This window comes from Oncorhynchus mykiss, chromosome 7, assembly GCF_013265735.2.
Source record: "Oncorhynchus mykiss isolate Arlee chromosome 7, USDA_OmykA_1.1, whole genome shotgun sequence".
NCBI classification, from domain to species: Eukaryota; Metazoa; Chordata; class Actinopteri; order Salmoniformes; family Salmonidae; genus Oncorhynchus; species Oncorhynchus mykiss.
The window spans coordinates 57,612,793-57,624,990 of NC_048571.1; the positions used below are offsets into that span (position 1 = coordinate 57,612,793).

At 43.6% G+C, this 12,198-nt stretch overlaps 1 long non-coding RNA gene across 1 annotated transcript; it reads left to right on the top strand.

Moving 5' to 3' along the window:
• On the top strand, nucleotides 1-1,842 carry LOC118965384. Its single transcript, XR_005052711.1, has 3 exons — nucleotides 1-361; nucleotides 463-541; nucleotides 1,249-1,842. It is a non-coding gene; the product is annotated as an uncharacterized LOC118965384 (long non-coding RNA).
• Nucleotides 1,843-12,198: the final 10,356 nt, after the last annotated feature.

Genomic DNA, 12,198 nt, shown 5'->3' on the forward strand with positions numbered 1-12,198 from the left:
AGCAACCTTTCGGTTCTTATCCCAACGCTCCTACCCACCAATGCTACGACATCAGGGCGATTTACTTGGTTTGAAAGAAGGATGAAAGGAAGGCGAGACCTGGGAAACCTCGCTGCTCTTTCGCTCCTAGCTGGGGTCACCATCTGTTAATGTGAATATAAAAAATCTCAGATAATAACTATTGCATTTGCACAAAAAATAACTTGAAGCTAGTTTTAGTTTCCCTAACACTGATATGTTTCTCTTTGTCTTCCTAGGGTTACCTCAGTGGAAGCCAACTATCTTCTCCAGTTGGAGCAGTTGGACGGTCAACCACTGAAAATACTGACGCCCTATACTTCGGTGAAGCCCGATAGACAAAGTATGTTAAGCTTTGGTTAACATTTGAGAAAGCAAGAAATGGTAGCTATGCTGAGCTTGTAAATATGTACATCTTCAATTTTCCTCTTCAAATTCCTTTAGGACCATCGACTGTCCAAACCCCCAAGAGGTATCCCATCCTCTGGTCTGTGGTCTGAGTCAGAGGGGGAACCAGCTTGAGGTAGGCTATACCATCCTAAAGTGTTAAAAAGTACATATCTCCCACTTATAACACTGCACTAATCCATCAAATTATCTCCCAGTATAGTGTAACCTGCGTGTTTGCTTGTTTACGTCTCTGCCTCCTACCCTGTTCCCTTTTACCTCTTAAGGATCCACCCGTTTTTTTCAATTTTTGCCTAAAATGACATACCCAAATATAACTGCCTGTAGCTCAGGCCCTGAAGCAAGGATATGCATATTCTTGGTACCATTTGAAAGGACACACTTTAAAGTTTGTGGAAATGTGAAAGGAATGTCGGAGGATATAACACGGCAGATCTGGTAAAAGATAACACAAAGAAAAAACAACTGTTATTTTCAATTTTTTTGTACCATCATCTTTGGAATGCAGGAGAAAGGCCATAATGTATTATTCCAGCCAATGTGCAATTTAGATTATTAATAACTTTTCATGTTCAAAACTGTGCACTCTCCTCAAACAATAGCATGGTATTCTTTCACTGTAATAGCTACTGTAAGTTGGACCGTGCAGTCAGATAAACAAGAATTAATGCTTTCTGGCAACATCAGATATGTCTATGTCCTGGGAAATGTTCTTGTTACTTATAACCTTATGCTAATCGCATTAGCCTACATTAGCTCAATCATCCTGTGGATGGGACACCGATCCCAAATAACATTTATAACTCTACTCCTGTTCTCCAGGACCTAGGGGTTCTTCCCAACACCCAGACGTGGATCCACCTGATGTCCTCCATTACCAACCACCCTTCAACGTTTCATTACATCATCTACAGCTACTGTTGTTGTCAAGTTGTCATTATCTGCTAAGAACGTTTTCTTGCTCTATCATACTGGTCACATAATTATGTGAGATACACAGTTGAACTAAAAACATTAGCACTGCAAACACTCAGAACAAAGAGAGCAGCAGTGCCTGGTCTCCCTCTTCAAGACCCCCTTCTAAGACTGGCTGCCTATTGAGAACAAGTGACAGGCAGAACATCCCACCCACTCAGTAACCACCTACTCTATTTTCCACACACCATAATTCAGTATTTTAGTCTATGATTGCCATGCGAGGTTATAAAAAAATCTGTGAAAATAAATTAATGACACAACTGTACCAACAGATATCAACGGTAATGTATTAAAATCTTAAATATTGCCAGGTTGGTTTTCACAGTTGTTTCACAAGTTGTTCATTGTATGTTGTAAGATATCCTTTGATGGTATGTATTTGTTCCACATTATTCATTGTTGTATCCCAGGACCTACAATACAGTATATTCAAGCATAAGGGTGTACTAATGAGCAATGCGAGCTAGAAAAAAAGGAATCATAATAGAAGATTACTGAAATGATATTATTTCAGTGTAGATAAGGGAAGGGCAGGTTAAATAAAAACATAAGCATATGAATGGAGTGGAAATGAGCTGACTGTGATCTGTAAGGAAAGTAACTTTAATGTGTCAAGTAGATTACACATCAGATGGCTTTATGTATTTCCAAAACTTTGATTGACTTTAATGTAGCTGTAAGCTAGGTGTTGATAGTAAATGACAGACTCATGCTGTGCTGGTAGGGATAATGTTAGCAGACTAGTTGGCTAGCAACCTTGCAAGATGATTTGTAACTATACATTCATAAAGTATTTGCTTGCAAGTTGGCTGAAAATTAAATTGAAACCAATAGTCATAAGTGCAAATGATTTTGATTAATTTGCTATACAGTACCTGTCAAAAGTTTGGACACACCTACTCAGTCAAGGGTTTTTCTTTATTGACTATTTTCTACATTGTAGAATAATGGTGAAGACATCAAAACTATGAAATAACAAATATGGTATCATGTAGTAACCAAAGAAGTCTTAAACAAATCAAAACATGTTTTATATTTGAGATTCTTCAAAGTAACCACCCTTTGCCTTGATGACAGCTTTGCACACTCTTGGCATTCTCTCAACCAGCTTCATGAGGTTGTAACCTGCAACGCATTTCAATTAACAGGTGTGCCTTGTTAAAAGCTAATTTGTGGAATTTCTTTCCTTCTTAATGTGTTGGAGCCAATCAGTTGTGTTGTGACAAATTAGGGATGGTATACAGAAGATGGCCCTGTGGTAAAATACCAAGTCCATATTATGGCAAGAACAGCTGAAATAAGCAAAGAGAAACGACAGTCATCATTACTTTAAGACATGGTCAGTCAATCGGAACTTTAAAAGTTTCTTCAAGTGCAGTCGCAAAACCATCAAGCACTATTGTCAGGTTCATTGTCTTCAAACTCCCTGTCATAAATGAGCCAAGGCGCAGCGTGCATGTAATTCCACATTTATTAATTGTAGTGAAACCTTAACAAAAACACAGGAAAACAGAAACCGAACGAGACGCAACCGTGGCGCACACAAACACACACCGAAAATAAATAATTACCCACAACATTAGTTGGGAAAAAAGGCTGCCTAAGTATGATTCCCAATCAGAGACAACGATAGACAGCTGCCTCTGATTGGGAACCACACTCGGCCAAAAACAAAGAAATAGAAAACATAGAATGCCCACCCAAATCACACCCTGACCTAACCAAATAGAGAAATAAAATGGCTCTCTAACGTCAGGGCGTGACAGCTATGATGAAACTGGATCTCATGAGGACCACCACAGGAAAGGAAGACCCAGTTACTTCTGCTGCAGAGGATAAGGTCATTAGAGTTACCAGCCTCAGAAATTGCAGCCCAAATAAATGCTTCACAGAGTTCAAGGACCAGACCCATCAGGCCTTCATGGTCAAATTGCTGCAATGAAACTACTACTAAAGCACACCAATAATAAGAAGAGACTTGCTTGGGCCTAGAAACACGAGCAATAGACATTAGACTGGTGGAAATCTGTCCTTTGGTCTGATGAGTCCAAATTTGAGATTTTTGGTTCCAACCGCAGTGTCTTTGTGAGACGCAGAGTAGGTGAACGGATGATCTCTGCATGTGTGGTTCCCTGTCATACCCTGATCTGTTTCACCTGTCTTTGTGCTTGTCTCCACCCTCCTCCCGGTGTCGCCCATCTTCCCCATTATCCCCAGTGCATTTATACCTGTGTTCTCGGTTTGTCTGTTGACAGTTTTTTCCCATTCTTCTGTTTCTTGTTAGTTCTTGTTTTCTAATTCTCCCAGTTTTAACTATTCTGCCTGCCCCGGACCCTGACCCTGCCTGCCGTTCTGTACCTCTGACACTGCCCTGGATTACTGACCCCTGCCTGCCCTGACCGTGAGCCTGCCGTTCTATACCTTACGGACTCTGCCTTGGATTACTGACCTCTGCCTGCCCTTGACCTGTCGTGTTCCTGCCCCTGTTTCATAAATAAACATTTGTTATTTCTAATTGTCTGCATCTGGGTAACATACTGATGTCTGATAGTTCCCACAGTGAAGCATGGAAGAGGAGGTGTGATCATGTAGGGTGCTTTGCTGGTGACACTGTCTGTGATTTCTTTGAAATTCAAAGCACAATTAACCTTAGCATTCTGCAGCGATACGCCATCCCATCTGGAAAGCACTTAGTGGGACTATCATTTATTTTTCAACAGGACAATGACCCAACACAACTCCAGGCTGTATAAGGGCTATTTGACCAATAAGGAGAGTAAGGGAGTGCTGCATCAGAAGACCTGGCCTCCACAATCACCCAACTGAGCCCAATTGAGATGATTTGGGATGAGTTGGACCGCAGAGTGAAGGAAACAAGTGCTCAGCATATGTGACAAGTGCTCAGCTAACAAGTGCTCAGCATATGTGGGAACTCCTTCAAGAATGTTGGTAAAGCAATCAAGGTGAAGCTGGTTGACAGAATGCCAAGAGTGTGCAAAGCTGTCATCAAGGGAAAGGGTGGCTACTTTGAAGAATCTAAAACATAAAATATATTTTGATTTGTTTCACACTTTTGTGGTTAAAAATGAAACGTCCTCTCACTGTCAAATGTGTTTATTTTCAGCAAACTTCACACGTGTAAATATTTGTATGAACATAACAAGATTCAACAACTGAGACATAAACTGAACAAGTTCCACAGACATGTGACTAACAGAAATGGAATAATGTGTCCATGAACAAAGGGGAGGGGGGTCAAAATCAAAAGTAACAGTTAGTATCTGGTGTGGCCACCAGCTGCATTAAGTACTGCAGTACATCTTCTCCTCGTGGACTGCATCAGATTTGCCAGTTCTTGCTGTGAGTTTACCCCATTCTTCCACCAAGGCACCTGCAAGTTCCCGGACATTTCTGAGGGGAATGGCCCTAGCCCTCACCCTCCGATTCAACAGGTCACAGATGTGCTCAATGGGATTGAGATCCGGGCTCTTCGCTGGCCATGGCAGAACACTGATATTCCTCTCTTGCAGGAAATCAAGCACAGAATGAGCAGTATGGCTGGAGGCATTGTCATGCTGGAGGGTCATGTCAGGGTGAGCCTGCAGGAAGGGTACCATAAGAGGGAGGAGGATGTCTTCCCTGTAATGCACAGCGTTGAGTTTGCCTGCAATGACAACAAGCTCAGTCTGATGATGCTGTGACACACCGCCCCAGACCATGATGGACCCTCCACCTTCAAATCGATCCCGCTCCAGAGTACAGGCCTCGGTGTAACGCTCATTCCGTCAACCATAAACGCAAATCCGACCATCATTAGACAAAACCGTGACTCGTCAGTGAGGCAACGTTGTTGCCGGTGATGTCTGGTGAGGACCTGCCTTACAACAGGCCTAAAAGCCCTCAGTCCAGCCTCTCTCAGCCTATTGCCGACATTCTGAGCATTGATGAAGGGATTGTGCATTCCTGGTGTAACTCAGGCAGTTGTTGTTGCCATCTTGTACCTGTCCTGCAGGTGTGATGTTCGGATGTACGATCCTGTGCAGGTGTTGTTACACATGGTCTGCCACTGCGAGGACGATCAGCTGTCCGTCCTGTCTCCCTGTAGCGCTGTCTTAGGTGTCTCACAGTATGGACATTGCAATTTCTTGCCCTGGCCACATCTGCAGTCCTCATGCCTCCTTGCAGCATGCATAAGGCACGTTCACACAGATGAGCAGGGACCCTGGCCATCTTTCTTTTGGTGTTTTTCAGAGTCAGTAGAAAGGCCTCTTTAGTGTCCAAATTTTTCATAACTGTAACCTTAATTGCCTACCGTCTATAATCTGTTAGTGTCTTAGGGACCGTTCCACAGGTGCATGTTCATTAATTGGTTATGGTTCATTGAACAAGCATGGGAAACCGTGTTTAAACCCTTTACAATAAAGATCTGTGAAGTTATTTGGATTTTTACAAACTGTCTATGAAAGACAGGGTCCTGAAAAAGGGACGTTTCTTTTTGATTTCATGTGTGTTATTTCATAGTTTTGATGTCTTCACTATTATTCTACAATGTAGAAAATAGTAATAATAATGAAAAACCCTTGAATGAGTAGGTGTTCCAAACTTTTGACTGGTACTGTATATTGGAAGTTATTTCTGTTGTAGTTTACATTATAGAGAATAGGCTGGCTTGCCGGGTCCTCCATATTACATCACACACCGGATAAAAATAATCCGACATGACTTCGGCATTCTTTCAAATTCTGAATGGTTTTATGGAAGAACTAGAAAAATAGAAACTTGAGGTGCAACTTTGCATTGGGACTTTTGATGCACATACCAATGCAAATCCATATGTAACATGTGGTTATGTTTATACTATCTACCCTTCCACTCTTACATCAACCAGTCGGAATAAATGGCTAAACTTAATGGTCAATATTTTTCTGTTTTAACACTATCCCAAACCTATTTTGGTATTTTCCTCATTAGTCCACTGTAGATACAATTCCAAAATGTTTTGCATGTAAACAGTCAAGTTTTCAAGATATTTGACTTTCAAGAAGCAATGCGTCACCCCCCCCCCCCCCCCCCACCCCCCTTCCACAACCGTTGAATGCTGAAATGAGACCGTGAGATCTTGTTGCAGCCACGCATACACACAAGCACATATGCATTCACACACACACACGCCACGCCACCCACCCCGAGGCGCTTGCATTTTAGAGCAGTTAAGAAACTTGTCAGGAATGGGAGATGGGTGATGTGTGGCGAAATGTGGCGGAATGAATGAAGGAACCACCACACGATTTCACACTAGAGTAGCCCGTGGTACAGCCACAGCACACACACTCATGCGCTCGCACTCACATGCAAACAGATTTACCTGCATGCATGCATGCACGCACGCACGCACGCACGCACGCACGCACGCACGCACGCACGCACGCACACACACACACACACACACACACACACACACACACACACACACACACACACACACACACACACACACACACACACACACACAAAGGCACAACGAGATGCCTGAGGTGAATGTACTCTAAATACAAACCACAAATTCATATTGTCTCTGCAAAACCCTTTACTTATGAATATTCACCAATCCATATCCCATGGTGTTCTGAGAATTAATTCCCATATCAATTCCCTATAAACCCAACTCAATATCTAGTCTATGAACCGTATCCCATATCCATACTCTTCCCATTATAGTAAGCCCTGCTCCAGTCCATTTCCCAAATGGCACAGTCCTACCAAACCAAACAGCCCAACAGCTATTTAGTGAGTCACACAGTTCAAGCTGGAGACCTGGTTATCAGTTAAACACTGTGGATGAAGGGGGGCCTATTGGACACCAGGGAAAATAACAGTCTCTCTGGAAAAGTGGAAATAATTATATTTTTTACATGTTCCTCCCCTTCCCCCCTTCTCCCTACTTCTCATCTTCCCCCTCTCCTTTCCTCTCCTCTGTCAAGCACTGGTATTCTCCTCCCAAAGAGCAGAACAGGGACGCAAGGACGCGTGTCGGAGAGAATACTAAACACTCTGAGGGGTGTTAGACACAAAGGCTTGCACACAAACACACAAACACACACACACACTCAGACACACAGACACAGACACACACACACACACACACAGACACACACACACACACACACACACACACACACACACACACACACACACACACACACACACACACACACAAGCACACACTTGTCAGCTCAAACACTGAAGATTATGGGGATAAGAGGGGAATGCTAACACCAGGAAGGAGGGCAATGCCCTTGGCATGGGTGAGAAGGGGGAAGGAGGGGAGGAGGAAGAGGGTAGGAGGATAAAGGAGGGTTGAAAAGGATGGAGAAGCAAGCAGTAGCACAATAAATTTTGAGGCACCCACTAACATACACACACAAAAAGTCTGACTCTTGTCTCTGTGTGTGTTTGAATTTTTATAGATAACAGGTAGACGTGTCTGATAACAGATAGCAGTGAAAATGTGGAACTACCATTTTCATCAAATACTACAGGACATTGAGGAGTGGTTCATCGCCCTGTACCGGTGCATTTGTGTGGAAAATAGGGGATGTATCATATACTTCTACAAGTGGCAGGAGAAAATACATCTGTCATTTTCATTTGTGTCCTGTAATGGGGTGCATGGTATGTGGGAACATGCTAGGGCTGTGTGTGTGTGTGTGTGTGTGTGTGTGTGTGTGTGTGTGTGTGTGTGTGTGTGTGTGTGTGTGTGAGTGTGTGTGTGTGTGTGTGTGTGTGTGGTGAGTCAGCTGGATGTGTCTAGCAGGGTAATAACCTCCGATTGGATCTGTCAGGTCATTTTTACAAGTGTAACAGCGAGTGGGGAGGCAATCAGGGGGTGAGGGGGCAAGGAGCGGAGGGTGACAGGGTGGTGAGGAGAAGAGATGGGGACAGATCTCAGCCGTGATGGGGATAGGTGATGGGAAGACAGGTAAGGAGAAGAGACTGAGAAAGGGAGTAGGGGAACAGAGGAGGGGGGTGGAAAGGATGAGGGGTGGGTGAGGAAATTAAGAAAGCATGGAGAAAGGGAGTGGGGAAGGGATGGGAGGAAGAGAAAGTAGAAGGGATAGAAAAGATGCTGGTGCTGTATTTCAAGGCATGAGGCATGTTGAATCTTTCCAGATAGGACTGCAAAGCTTGGTTAGATGTGGCTCTATGTGCGTCATGTCTTTTGTTTCTTGTGTGTGTTTGTGTGTGTGTTCCCTTGGGGTGTGAGTGTTCCCTTGGTGTGTGTGTTCCCTTGGTGTGTGTGTTCCCTTAGTGTGTGTGTGTGTGTGTGTTCCTTTGGGATGTGTGTGTGTTCCCTTGGTGTGTGAGTGTTCCATTGGGATGTGGGTGTGTTCCCCTGGTGTGTGTGTTCCCTTGGTGTGTGTGTATGTTTTCTTGGTGTGTGTGTGTCTGTGTGTGTCAGGCTGATGCTAAGGTGAGGTGATGGTGATGGGTCAGTCCATATCACACAGGGACACCCCCGCCCCCCGTTAAGGTCATGTAGTCCCTGTGGCATTAACGTTATCCCCAAATGCCACAGACCGCCAACGCCAGCAAAACAAACAGCCAGGGTTGTTACCTTGGAGACAAACTAACCCAAATATCTGTAATATTCCAGTACATCAGGTGAAACTGGGATGGTTAACACTGGATAGACCACAGAGACACAAACAGCCATTTGGAGGACAAACATTGGATAGATGTGTGTGGAAAATATAGGTTCCCTTTATGGGAAACTGAGATAGAGCACACACAAACACAGCTATTGATACAAAAAAATGATATACTCACATATACTCAGTTATACAGTACACACAAACATACACAGTAGGCAACCAGGGAACACAAAGCAGAAAGACTGGAGCTGGGTCTCATTCTCTCTCATCATTCTCTCTCTCTCTCTCTCTCTCTCTCTCTCTCTCTCCCTCTCTCTCTCTCTCTCTCTCTCTCTCTCTTTCTCTATCTCTCTTTCCCTCTCCCTATTTCAAGGAGCTAATTGGGCTTTCAGCTCTGGGTGAATGTGTATGTGTATGTTTGTGTGTATGTGTGTGTGGTGTTTACCTTACCACAGAGGGAGCGCTCTGTGCTGATACATAGTGACAGCTTCTCCTCTCCTCACAAACACTAACACACTGCTGGTTAGTGGCTAATTAAGATGCATGAGTCACCCTCTCTCCTCCTCTCCTCTCCTCTCCTCTCCTCTCCTCTCCTCTCCTCTCCTCTCCTCTCCTCTCCTCTCCTCTCCTCTCCTCTCCTCTCCTCTCCTCTCCTCTCCTCTCCTCTCCTCTCCTCTCCTCTCCACACTCATCTGTTTCATGCTATACATGAATGGTGCTGTCTAGGGTGTAATTAGCAGAAGTTAATGTTTTTGGATCCAGGAACAGTGTCTAATTCAGGAATGACACACGCCACACAGAAACATTTCAGAGTAAAAATAAAAAAATTCACAAAGTATGATTACATTTTTTTTACAGGGTCAGCCATAGTAGTACAGCGCCCCTGAACCAAATTAGGGTTGAATGCCTTGCTCAAGGGCACATCGACAGATGTTTCATCATGTCAGTTTGAGTATTCAAACCAGCAACCTTTTCGGTTTCTGGGCCAACCGCTAGGCTACCTGCCGCTCTTTTAGGCAAGCCCTTTAAGTTACACCATCCATGTTCCACACAGTAAGTGTAACACCAACAAACTCTTGACAGGGAGAATTATGATAGTATGAGTGAGACCAGTTGGGTGTGGGAGTGTAGAGTGGACAGAAATAGTATAATCGTCACTTTCCAAAACCCCACACACTCAAAAATATCATTACATTTTCAAACGCTAGAACCTCCCCCCCATGACACAAAAATATCATGATCATCACCATCAGACATGAAATATCATCATCACCATCACACATGAAATATCATAATCAAATCAAATCAAATGTCTTTATATAGCCCTTCTTACATCAGCTCATATCTCAAAGTGCTGTACAGAAACCCAGCCTACAACCCCAAACAGCAAGCAATGTAGGTGTAGGAAAAACTCCCTAGAAAGGCCAAAACCTAGGAAGAGGAACCAGGCTATGAGGGGTGGCCAGTCCTCTTCTGGCTATGCCGGGTGGAGATTATGATAGAACATGGCCAAGATGTTCAAATGTTCATAAATGACCAGCATGGTCAAATAATAGTAATTACAGTAGTTGTCGAGGGTGCAGCAAGTCCGCACTTGGCTTTTCATAGCCGGTCAGTAATAAGAGTATCTCTACCGCTCCTGCTGTCTCTAAAGAGTTGAAAACAGCAGGTCTGGGACAGGTAGCACGTCCGGTGAACAGGTCAGGTTTCCATAGCCACAGGAAGAACAGTTGAAACTGGAGCAGTAGCACGGCCAGGTGGACTGGGGACAGCAAGGAGTCATCATGCCAGGTAGTCCTGAGGCATGGTCCTAGGGCTCAGGTCCTCCGAGAGAGAGAAAGAAAGAGAGAAAGAGAGAATTAGAGAGAGCATACTTAAATTCATACAGGGCACCGGATAAGACAGGGGAAGTACTCCAGATATAACAAACTGACCCTAGCCTCCCGACACATAAACGTGTAGGTATGTACGGCAGGACCAAATCGGAAAGATAGGTAGGAGCAAGCCCATGTAATGCTTTGTAGGTTAGCAGTAAAACCTTGAAATCAGCCCTTGCCTTAACAGGAAGCCAGTGTAGGGAAGCTAGCACTGGAGTAATATGATCAAAATGTTGGGATCTAGTCAGGATTCTAGCAGCCGTATTTAGCACTAACTGAAATTTATTTAGTGCTTTATCCGGGTAGCCGGAAAGTAGAGCATTGCAGTAGTCTAACCTAGAAGTAACAAAAGCATGGATTAATTTTTCTGCATAATTTTTGGACAGAAAGTTTCTGATTTTTGCAATGTTACGTAGATGGAAAAAAGCTGTCCTTGAAACAGTCTTGATATGTTCGTCAAAAGAGAGATCAGGGTCCACAGTAACGCCGAGGTCCTTCACAGTTTTATTTGAGACGACTGTACAACCATTAAGATTAATTGTCAGATTCAACAGAAGATCTCTTTGTTTATTGGGACCTAGAACAAGCATCTCTGTTTTGTCCGAGTTTAAAGGTAGAAAGTTTGCAGCCATCCACTTCCTTATGTCTGAAACACAGGCTTCTAGTGAGGGCATGACAGCTGTGATTCATCCGCATAGCAGTGAAAGTTAACACTATGTTATCGAATGACATCCCCAAGAGGTAAAATATATAGTGAAAACAATGGTGGTCCTAAAACGGAACCTTGAGGAACACTGAAATTTACAGTTGATTTGTCAGAGGACAAACCATTCACAGAGACAATCTGATATATTTCCGACAGATAAGATCTAAACCAGGCCAGAACTTGTCCGTGTAGACCAATTTGGGTTTCCAATCTCTCCAAAAGAATGTGGTGATCGATGGTATCAAAAGTAGCACTAAGGACTAGGAGCACGAGGACAGATGCAGAGCCTCGGTCTGATGCCATTAAAAGGTAATTTACCACCTTCACAAGTGCAGTCTCAGTGCTATGATGGGGTCTAAAACCAGACTGAAGCATTCCGTATACATTGTTTGTCTTCAGGAAGGCAGTGAGTTGCTGAGCTACAGCTTTTTCCCAAAATTTTGAGAGGAATGGATATAGGCCGATAGTTTTCTATATTTTCTGGGTCAAGGTTTGGCTTTTTCAAGAGAGGCTTTATTACTGCCACTTTTAGGGAGTTTGGTACACATCCGGTGGATAG